At 40.1% G+C, this 10,915-nt stretch overlaps 1 protein-coding gene across 1 annotated transcript in view; it reads right to left on the reverse strand.

Annotated features, from left to right (window-relative positions):
• Positions 1–4,258, reverse strand: part of LOC139123931 (uncharacterized) — a 200,337-nt gene extending 196,079 nt beyond the window's left edge. The window contains exon 1 of the mRNA XM_070690080.1: positions 4,251–4,258. The gene's annotated coding sequence lies outside the window, so the exon portion shown is untranslated. The remainder of the gene's footprint in view (positions 1–4,250) is intronic.
• Between the last annotated feature and the right edge of the window lie 6,657 nt (positions 4,259–10,915).

Raw genomic sequence — 10,915 nt, forward strand, 5'->3', positions numbered from 1 at the left:
GCTGTGCTGGACTTTTTATCACGTTTCAGGGAGTAGAACAAGAAACTGCAGTGGATACACAAAACACAACCACCCAAAAATTAGCAAAACTTTATAGCTTAAAATTGACAACCCAACACATATTTCATATCAATCAAAGACAGTTTTGTTCAAGTACCAAACCCTTCCAAAGTGCCCTCTAACATACCCTTGACATTTTAAGTCTCTATCGTTCCCTCAAATCAACAGGTGGTTTAATGCGCCCTAGCAAAATACTTAGTGTGGGATTTTAGACGTCAGTTTTGGTGAATGGTTTCTATAACGAAGAGCTCAGACAGTGTTAAATGGACATGTTGCACTTTTTAAGAAACCATAGAACCTATTTACCTACACTAATTACCGGACGTGTGACCTGTAAGTTGATTCTTCTGTGCAATGCTGCCGCCCTTTAAAATAAAGGAAAGGAAATCTAAAGTGGAATTTTAAGCAAAAGGCACAAGCTTTGTTAAGATGGGTATCATATTAGACAAACCGGGTATTTTCAACTCGTGGTGTATGCCCACTTGTACATCAAACGATTGGCTATCTACTGCGTCTTTTCAAGACATGTCTGAAGTGTTTTAGTATGAAGTACTTCGTTGGAAATCTTAGATCCGGTTTCTTTCACTGGAAAGTTCGAACGTAAGCACTTACAAACCATAGCTTTTTATGCCCAAAGCTAAATAATGAACATTTCAGTTGTAATATGACTCTTCTCCACAATGCTGCCGCCCTTACAAAGAAGGAAACGAAACGTGAAACTTCACACAAAAGACCCCACTATTGCAAAGAATAGAAACGGCTTAAACCCGCCTGGGTATTCCAAAGGCGCGCGATATAGTCAACTCTGGTATCACTGTGACAAATATGTATGTGCGATCAAATGATCAGTGAGTTGGGGTTGCATTGAAGAAAAGCAGAGAGTGTTTAGTATGAAACACCAGATAGAAACTTTTGAACCCTGTTTACCGCTCTTTGAATTACTCAAGACGTTTTAAATGACACTATTATGCCTGTACTTATGCATTAAAACTCAAGTACTCAAGCTGTTGTCAAATTCTGTCATCGATGTCTTATTTAAAATAACAGCTGATACAACTCACAAAATAAGAGTTGTGCTCGACTTTTCAGTACGCAATGTGAAAGGAGTTTTATCACTTTGAGTTCAATGTATTTGTTTTATTTTAATGTGCCATTTTGATATACAGGCAAACATTTGCACGTGCATAAGGCGCGCATTGTACTTGCTGTTCGTAATTTTATTAAGCAAGACGACGGTCATTCAGGGGTTTCACTAAGTTTTGAAGTAGAGGGCCAAAATGAAAAAGTAGGCGGCTTGGAGCTACGTTGCAGCTGCCATGGCTGCACGCCGGGGGAACACAGTAAGTGAGACTACCCACAATTCCCCTTGATTTGTGTGCTCAGACATTATTTACTGAAGGCTTCTTCAATTTTATCAGTTTCTGAACAATTTGAAACTTAGAATTTAATTTAAGGATTATTGGTTAAAACTATGTTCCAAAATTATTGATCATGTTTAAAATTCAGGAGTAAATTGAATAAGAGTTCGATGTTTGAAGGTGCCAAAATTGTACACTTGTCAAGGTAAAGTTATCAGCAACTAAGATGGTCTCAGACATGTTAATTTCCTTTGTTACAAACATTCAAAAAAATCAATACCCTGTCTTTTGCCAACACAGATGCTACTTATTCCCTTAGTTTCCTTGAAAATATTGCATATGGCTGTCAAAAAACTATGTCGACAAAATTACAAAATTGTTATCTCCTCTGCGGAAAAGGGGTTGATCTTATCATTATTCACAGTGAGAAATCAGAAAATTATGATTATCAGAACTATGGTCCCAGAATTTTGAAATATGGACCGAGTTGTTCTGTGTACAGAAGAAATTTGCTTCAATTCAGTGAGTGATCTCCGTGTGTACGGATCATGGAGAATTGTGGGTAGCCTCACTTACTGTGGGGAAGGGTCACCCCCTCCCGGCCGAAGGCTGGATGCCCCTGAAAATCAATAAAAAATTCACTTTTAACAGCTCACAGTTTACTCGAAATTTTAGTATTTTTAGGATTATTGTCAGCAGTGTTCCACGACAATTTGTATTCATATCATAAATGCCATTTTCCTTGGAGGTTAAATATAATAAGCCATAATTAAAGACGATAAAATTTGGAACCTTGATGTAAAGTATGAAAATCGTATGTTATGAACCTCTATGTTTTAAGGAGTTAAACTATAATAATGCATTATTATTAATGATTTAAGGTTGATATTTTAGATGATATTATATAGTGTTTCATCTGGACGCCAGGGGTTGGGGATACTCACTCTCTGTTGACATGCCTGTACTCTAAGTATTTTGTCCAGGGAACCGCCCCCCGAAATGTTGACAGTCACACCTTAGAGATACAAGTAGAACGCATGTACTGATGAGATCTCCCCCCCCCCCTAATTTTCAGGTAAAGGGGAAAAGTACTCTGTTGATGCCATCCCGGACAATGCACTGTGATATTCTAAAACACAGAAAACGAGAAATTTTCCATTGTTATACTATGTTTTTACATTAAGAATCCTGATGTAGGGTATGAAATCGGTAAATGAAGAACGTTAATGCCACTAGGGAGGAAAAAATGATAATTTTCACGATATGGTTGTACAAAGTAAGAACCTTGATATGGGATATAAAAATGTGTTCTGTTAAGAAACTCACATATGGATTTAAATGACATCGTTTTTGAAGTGAGTTCAGAGGTCCGCTCGTATTTTAACACAATCACGGCAAAGTTCTATTGACGTTGATAGCCCGAAAAGCAGTGTATATGGTACATCCAGCTGGTTATATACATACATTGAAGCCTATGGCAGTGCAACGCACGTCGGCCGACAAAAATTCGAACTGTAATCAAGTGGGAAGTTTTTTCTTGAGAAACAAATCAAGACATTGCCTTCGACAAAAGTTTAAACCCCCGTAATTATCCTTCCCTTGTTCCTTGGCGCGCTTTAAAAACCCGAGATCGTACCGCGAAGTTTGACCTTGCGATCGCTTCCTCCTCTGTGTGTCGGCCTTATGAATTAAGCTTATGAGGGCAAACGTGTGTAGTACGCACGATTTGGTTGGTTGATATGGAGGTCACAACATTGCAGCCAGCAATTGCAGTAGCCAATATAATCGTCCGTTGCAATTCCATTTTCTTATTTACGCAATACACCCTAGACGCATTAGACATGCTACACTGAGATTGCAGTCGCTCGTCTACTAAACTTTGTTTCACATAAAACCCGTTGAATAGCTTGATTACATTACACAGCTTGTGATACTTGTACGAACCATTTCGACGACAGGGAAAGTACAAGGCGTCCCCCACCGAAGAGTTTTAAACGTTTAACGTGGAACACTTTTATGAAAGAAATGTCTGGAAAGTTTAACATGAACAAAATACAAAACCATAAATCCTGTTGACCGATACTGATATTGCAGTTCGATCTGTGAAGATTAAAGGTCACAATGCTGCCGCTCTCACTAATAAAGGAAATGAAATATTAAACTTCACACAAGTGACCATCAATACTGGAAAGTTTGACTCGAAGCTCTTTCTTAGAAATCATAGACCATGTTTACCCATATTAATTGCAAATTTTTTACTACCTTGTTGATTCTACTTTGCAATCCAACGCCTTTGTAAAGAAATGAAAAGGAACATGAAACTTCACGAAAGCTACCAAAGCTTTTGTAAAAGTAAGGGTTGGATTACACTAATAATAGGATTTTCAAACGAGCGGTAGAGGCAATCCTTGCAACATAAATATCTCAGACAGGTCGAATGAACTGTAATCAAGAGCTGCTATTGAAGAAAGTCTTGCATGATAAGTACCAAGCATTTCAGTGGAAATCGTAGATCCTGTGAAACGACCAAAACACTTTGTTAGTGATGGTGTAATGTCGCGACACGTGGATGCTAGACCAACTTATTAATCACCATAGATTTATTTCGTCTGGCTTAGTACTGACAATGGTAAAAATATGTCTCTTTTTAAAACTGGAAGCACTTTCCCAGCTGCATTCACAAGTACCTCTTGAGAGGGGCGGGAAAATTGACGGGGAATTGAAAATATTAAGAGTATGCTTGGAGGGGCACCTGAAGGGATTTGGAGACTTAAGCTAGCTTTCCACTTTGATTGGGTTATTGTATGTCAAATATAACAACGTGACCTTTATCTGCAAGTTACTGTTGCTGAAATTTTGTGATAAAACTTAAAAAGAGGGACACACGCACATTTTTGCGTCTTGAGACTACCGTTATGTCTTGAATGACAAGGGATTAAGCTAAGAGGTAGTGTCAGAGTATTATCTTATGTACTTGGCCGATCTCCACTTGAAAATCCCATCGACAACTACTGTCCCCTGTGTATGCCAAGATCATCGTTGGAGGGTAGCGATCAGGTGTGGCAAGGTAGATCGTGCCGTTTTTTCTATAGGGGTGGCCGCTCCCAAAAGATGGCATTTTGTAAGTATTGGCGACACAATAGGGCGCGACAAGACTTGTGATAGTTTTGACGATTCAATTTCCGGTTAGTACGGAACACAAATATCAGCATATATCGTGTTACAATCTTCAGCAGTAGTATGACCTGTAGGGTTTATCAGATAAAACTGATAGAGAGTCACGGTCAAGTTCACTTTTCATAGGTCGTCAATGAGTTATGTTCATTTCAATGATCATTAGACAGTAGTTTTGATAGCGGATATCTTCCAAACTGATAACAAGTCATGGTCAAGTTCGCCTTTCATAGATCACCTATAAGTTTTGTTCACTTCAATGATCCTCAGACATAGTTTTGATCAGAATGTAAAGGCTACATTTGCAAGCAAAATCCAAGTCAGACGAGTCGTGTCGGCGAGCCGTGTATTTGTAGTTGCTTTTGCCACATACCAAATATTGTATTTGAGAAATATTTGCGCACTTGAAAAAGTACCCGGAGCAGTGGATACGTTCCTTACTATTTTCAAAATCTTTTGGACAGGCTGTCCCGTACACATGAATGGTACCTTCCATTAGAGGCCTCAAGTGATACCTGAATACCGCGACATACCCGTATGTGTATAGCATTTACTGCAGAAACGGAAACAGCATCAAGAAAGGAAGAAACCGCAAAAGGGGTCATTGAAAGTCCACAACAACCACTCTGATGTCGACAAGTGTAACAGGATAGCCTGCGAATGTCAGACAGAGGATCATACTACAACCAATCTTTAACGCCAATGCCTCGAGAACAGTCGTCCTATAAGGGCAAATAGCATAATTTTTGGGACACCCCTTGATTACTACGGCCCTATTGATATGATGTTTTTATTTTATGTTCAATCTTCCTCAAATTCTCTCCTTTGACTTTGTTGATTGACGCTTTGTTCATTTCAGCCACAGTGACTCAAAAAGCTCTGCACCACAGAAATGTTCTAAAGAGAGACTTGTGAAGGCAAACTATTGTCTAAGAAGCGCTCGTAGTTTAGTGTAATCCTGGCGGAGGTGACCAGCATAGACGCAGCAAACTCCACCACAGACATATCTGCTTTTCCATGGCTTTCAGTTATCGGCGTAATCTGTGGTACAATACGCAACATTGCGCCAACGAACGCAAAATAATTTTGTAACGTGTCACTGCGCCAAACGGAGTTGTGTGTTACTATGAAAAGAAGGATCGGTGACTTTGCAGTCCATCGCGTTTGTTTCTATGTAGCACAGAACAACAAGCAAATTACTCGTCAACTTGACAGAAAATGTGTGATGTAGTGATAAGTGAAATCAATTCAAACAAGCAGTATTGCTGAAGGCAATGAGTACTTGGGCCGTGATAGAGTAATGGTTATTAAACTGGTTATTAAACGAAGCAATGGCTTGACAACGGCAAAATATGTCTAGCAACTTTTGTGGAGTTTGAGGCAGGGTTTCTTTATTTATAGCGGGAATTGCTTAAACTCCTTAAATATTCAAATTACAGCAAATTTCTTTTGTTCTCGATGGTAGATGTCTAATATTTAGATGGGCATATTTAGATTTCTACCCTATAGTTATCCCTATATACCAAAAATCGGACATCCAGCTCTATTGGCTTGCTCAGAATTAGATATGCGCATAATTAATGAGGTACAATATGTGGTGTCATAAGGTGTCCCATCATACCATTTATGAAGGGTGTAGCACTTGTGGTTACTGAGTTGTGGACAAATATATATATTTGAGGTCAAAGGTCATCGAGGTCACGTGACATTTTGTCAAAATAATTGTATTGCTAAGTTATTCCTACATACCAAAAATCAGACCTCTAGCTCTATTGGCGCGCTCAAAATTATATATGCGCATAATTAATGAGGTACAATATGTGGTGTCATAAGGTGTCTTATCATACCAAATATGAAGGATGTAGCACTTGTGGTTACTGAGTTGTGGACAAATATGTATATTTGAGGTCAAAGGTCATTGAGGTCACGTGAAGTTTTGTCAAACAAATTATATTGTTAACTTATCCCTATATACCAGAAATCAGACCTCTTGCTCTATTGGCTCGCTCATAATTAGATATGCACATAATTAATGGGTACAATATGTGGCGTCATAAGGTGTCCCATCATACCAAATATGAAAGGTTTAGCACTTGTGGTTACTGAGTTATGGACAATAATGTATATTGAGGTCAAAGGTCACCAAGGTCACATGATATTTTGTCAAAATGTCTGAGATATCTGCGTGAACCGATGGACTCACTGATGGACTCACGGACGGATGTGAGCCAATCTATAAGCCCCCTGGACTTTATCCGTGGGACAAAAAAACTGTGTCACTGCATCCTTTAGGCAATATGAATACGATGAGAAACTAAATTTTTATTTTTCTTGGCATCATACATGCGAATCTATGGAGAACTGCCTTATACATGGGAGTCTATGGAGGTGTAAACTAAAAAGTCCTCTAACACGGCCAAATTTGAAAGCATTGTGAAACAAATCGACGTGCATCTGTATGGGGTTGGGTACTAGGCGTGAACGGACGCACGGACATGACCAAACCTATAAGTCCCCTCGGACTTCGTCCGTGGTGATTAAAAACAACGCAACAGTTATTACAGCTACACCGGCGGTAGGTTCATATCCAGAGCCCCGTACGGTCTTCCGCCGTCGCTTGAAAACAATCTCATGCACCCGGCCATATGGGCAGCTGGCCGGATGCATGACTTCCCGGAAGGCGAGCTGTCACGTTCAAGCTCAGGATTATTTGTCGATCAAATTTCAGTAAATTTACCTTACCTAGATGAAATTTTGTCTATAGGCTGAAATTTCGCCGAAGTTTGACAAAATTACATCGATTTTCAGGTTCATATGCGACATTTTGAGTTTTGAGTGCAGACAGAAATAAGTTTGAGGCAACATGGCTGCGACCCCATGTTGACCCCTAGCCCTGCGTACGATGCTATGTGCTAGCATAAAACACACAGCATCGTACGCAGGGCCAGCGAGAGAGTTGCCGACATCGACGGTTATTTACGAGAAGTGAATAAAAGACTGTCATTTTCGGAAGCGATCGAGTAGCTGAGGTAGGCTGGGATACGACTTGGGCCCAAGAACGCTGAATTTCGGCAGTAATTTGGCTTTTTACGTCAAGTCCCAAAATGGATTTGAAGTCACCGACCCAACGTACGGGTCTTTGCAGGGCTGTGGTGAGCGGGGCGGTTAGCTGTAGCGGAACACACAGCATCGTACGCAGGGCTAGTTGACCCCCAAGTGAAAGTGTGTTCGCGATCAAATCTTCCTATATTTTTTCAGAATTTTCAACAAAATCATTGCTTCTTACATCTTTTGTAAAATATAAAATACTAAAATAAAACTGCGATGTGCCATGTCTCCAGATTTCTAAAATATCGTTCGTTGACCGTTCGACGCAAACTTGTGACGCAGTTGAAATTCAATACTGACCGCCAAATAATCTTAATGAGACGAGATCAGTCTAGACATCCTCCAAATTATCCAACCATTCGCATTGGAGTTCAGCTCGCTTAGATAACATTTTTCGGCCTTCTTTTAGATCGACCTAGACTTGGTTCAAGTCGGTGAATTTTAAAAAATAAAATCATTTATAATAGTTTCTCTTGTGTCTCTCCTATTTCGTACAAACCTATCCGGAATTTGGCAGCTCACGCCAGGTTTTCCCAGCGATTGAATGCGTCACGTTTGAGTCTGCGCAGTAGTGAGTTAGTTTCTGCCGGATTCACCGACTTGGACTTCTTGCAAAGTACAGGCGGTGAGACGGACTGTGTACACAGTGACGTAGAGCAAATACAAAATGATTGACAGCCCCCGCCGTTATTCTGTCCAATAAGAAGAACGCTTGCTAATAAACCTCTGCATGCATTAAAAATTTTGTTGTCATCTCCGTGCAAAGCTAGACATCGAGTACGTTTTATATCTGGGCGAATAATAGCATCAAGTTCGTACATCCACCGCGTTTTACAACTGATCGGTCGACCACCGCTAATCATGCGAGATTACCAAAGAAAGCTTGTTGAGAGTTACATTGAGGGAAAAGATGTGTTCGTCTGCACACCAACCGGCAGCGGAAAATCACTGACATACGAAGTCGCTCCACATTGTTTTGATTTCCATCGCTTCGGGCACGTATGAGAACAGGCTCCAACTGTAAGGACGGTGTCTTTTTCCATCCTTGAATAACCGGCCACGATTTTCGCATTTTGTAACATGGGCCCCACAAACAACACATATTTTCACGCGTTTTCGGTGATAGAACAGAGGTCGTGCTGACTTTTGTGGGAGTGATCGCACTCGACATTTTGTCAACAACGCCATGTGAGTTTTATGCACGTCTCGTTTGGGTCAATTGGTAACTCCTCCCAATGTGTAAAATTTAGTGATGTCATCTTATGAATAATATATGAGTAAAGAAAACGTCATCTCATGAATAATTTATAGCAACGCAAACCCTGCAAGAAAGCCAAGTCTGTGATTCCGGGTGAAACTCCGCTGTATAGCGTTCACTCCACTCATCGCGTTCACCGTACTCATCGCGTCCACTCACGCGCGCGTTTCACATGAAAGCAAAATACAAATCATTCCGTTCACTCCACTCAAACATTCACAAATCACAGACTTGAACCAAGTCTAAGATCGACCCTAATATCTCCCATTTAGGAAATAAATACACAAGCTACCTCGACAAAACTTCGTGCACCATCCAAGACCAAACGCACTACAAATCTGTCTTGACGTCATCATCTCCTTACATGGTAATCGGCATACCGTATTTTTTAGCAAAGGGGACACAGAATACGTCGGAGTATTCAGTTTCAAAACGTATTACATTGTGTGATGTTGTCAAAAAAAAGTCATGTTACTGCAGTGGTATAAATTACAAAACACAAAAGTTCAAATCAGTTTATTTTGGACTGGCCTTACCCAACATTTCATATTGTTTCTTATGCCAGATTTGACCACGTGCTTACTGGCGACCCCTTTTCATGCAAATTTTGTGTCAAATGATGTGTTCCCCTGGAAAAACAAACGTACGATTTCTAAATGAAGGAGGCGAAATTTGCCCTTAAGACGCGAAACCACCGCTTACGGGGTGTACCTAGCTATTTTGAACGAGCTTCTCGAATCTGCAGCTCTATTTCGAAATGATGGTCTGGTTTTCTCAGCTCAAGGATAAGTGTTCTCCATCGTTGTGGGCATTACTATTCTCAACCGGGGGTACAGTTTCCAGTCGTAATGTTTTTCATTGTGTCCGGGATATAAAACCTTTCCTTTTCAAACTTTCTCTTTGATTAACACTAATCCACATCTTGTCAGTGATTAAACATGTTTCAAGTTTAAATGTTAAATTCTGGTCTCGAGCCCTCCTGTTCGACCAAACCGAAATTACCTCCCACTTTGGCTCGTCCAGTGGGTGTAGCAAGGGTCGTGCCATCGCCTAGGAAACGGAGGGTGCATTAATTGTTGCATTTCGATGCACATTTTGATTATATTCAGAAGATTTTGTGGCAAAAACTCAGATAGAGAAGCATTGATATTCACATCTCACTTATTCAAGACTGGCTGAGAGCAGCACTTCCATTCAGTTAACATCATTACGCCATTTATTATGCCAAGAAAGATGAAGCCAATACATTTTGCCCTCCCTGGTCTCAGCCAGAAATGGTTATACCTTACAGTTTTTTCCCACCGGAATGAAAACAAATGTACTCGGCTGAGGCCCAAGTACAATAATGAATAGAAAAGAAGTTCATGGAATCGAATTTAGGATGATCTGTGCATGGTGGTGGTCTACGTTTTTAAAGTGAACCATTCCGGGTCTGCCATGCGTCCAGTTATTACCGAGAAGCGATATCGGACAATCTCAGTCGTACACAACTTTCAGTGACCTTTCAAGATTACCAACTACAACGCAAAGTCTATCGCTTTAAACTAAATATATTATTATTGTACATTATGGAATAAAAATATCAGGCATGACGTCTGTGGTTTGATTTCAAATTTCAAACTTACACGCATGGGAAAATCATCTTTGCGACAAACTGATGGTAAATCACAGTGCTATTGGGGAAAGGGTGCCGATCATCGTTTTCATAACTAGAAAGTTGCGACGAAATGTTACCGTGGTAACACAGCGTGTTGGTAGACAAGTTAGCTACAAATAGGGGCATGTGGGTACGCTATCCTATCATATGATGTCTAAGTCGGAAGCAATGCACACTCATAGTCAAAGCCGAAAAGATAAAATGAAATATTATTTGTTGATAATTTTAGTTTTTCACACCAAGATGCGATTTTACTATCGTGACAGCGTCATTTCAAAGTTGATGTGCATGCCCCATTGT

Source organism: Ptychodera flava (assembly GCF_041260155.1).
Source record: "Ptychodera flava strain L36383 chromosome 23 unlocalized genomic scaffold, AS_Pfla_20210202 Scaffold_23__1_contigs__length_28996876_pilon, whole genome shotgun sequence".
Classification (NCBI taxonomy): domain Eukaryota; kingdom Metazoa; phylum Hemichordata; class Enteropneusta; family Ptychoderidae; genus Ptychodera; species Ptychodera flava.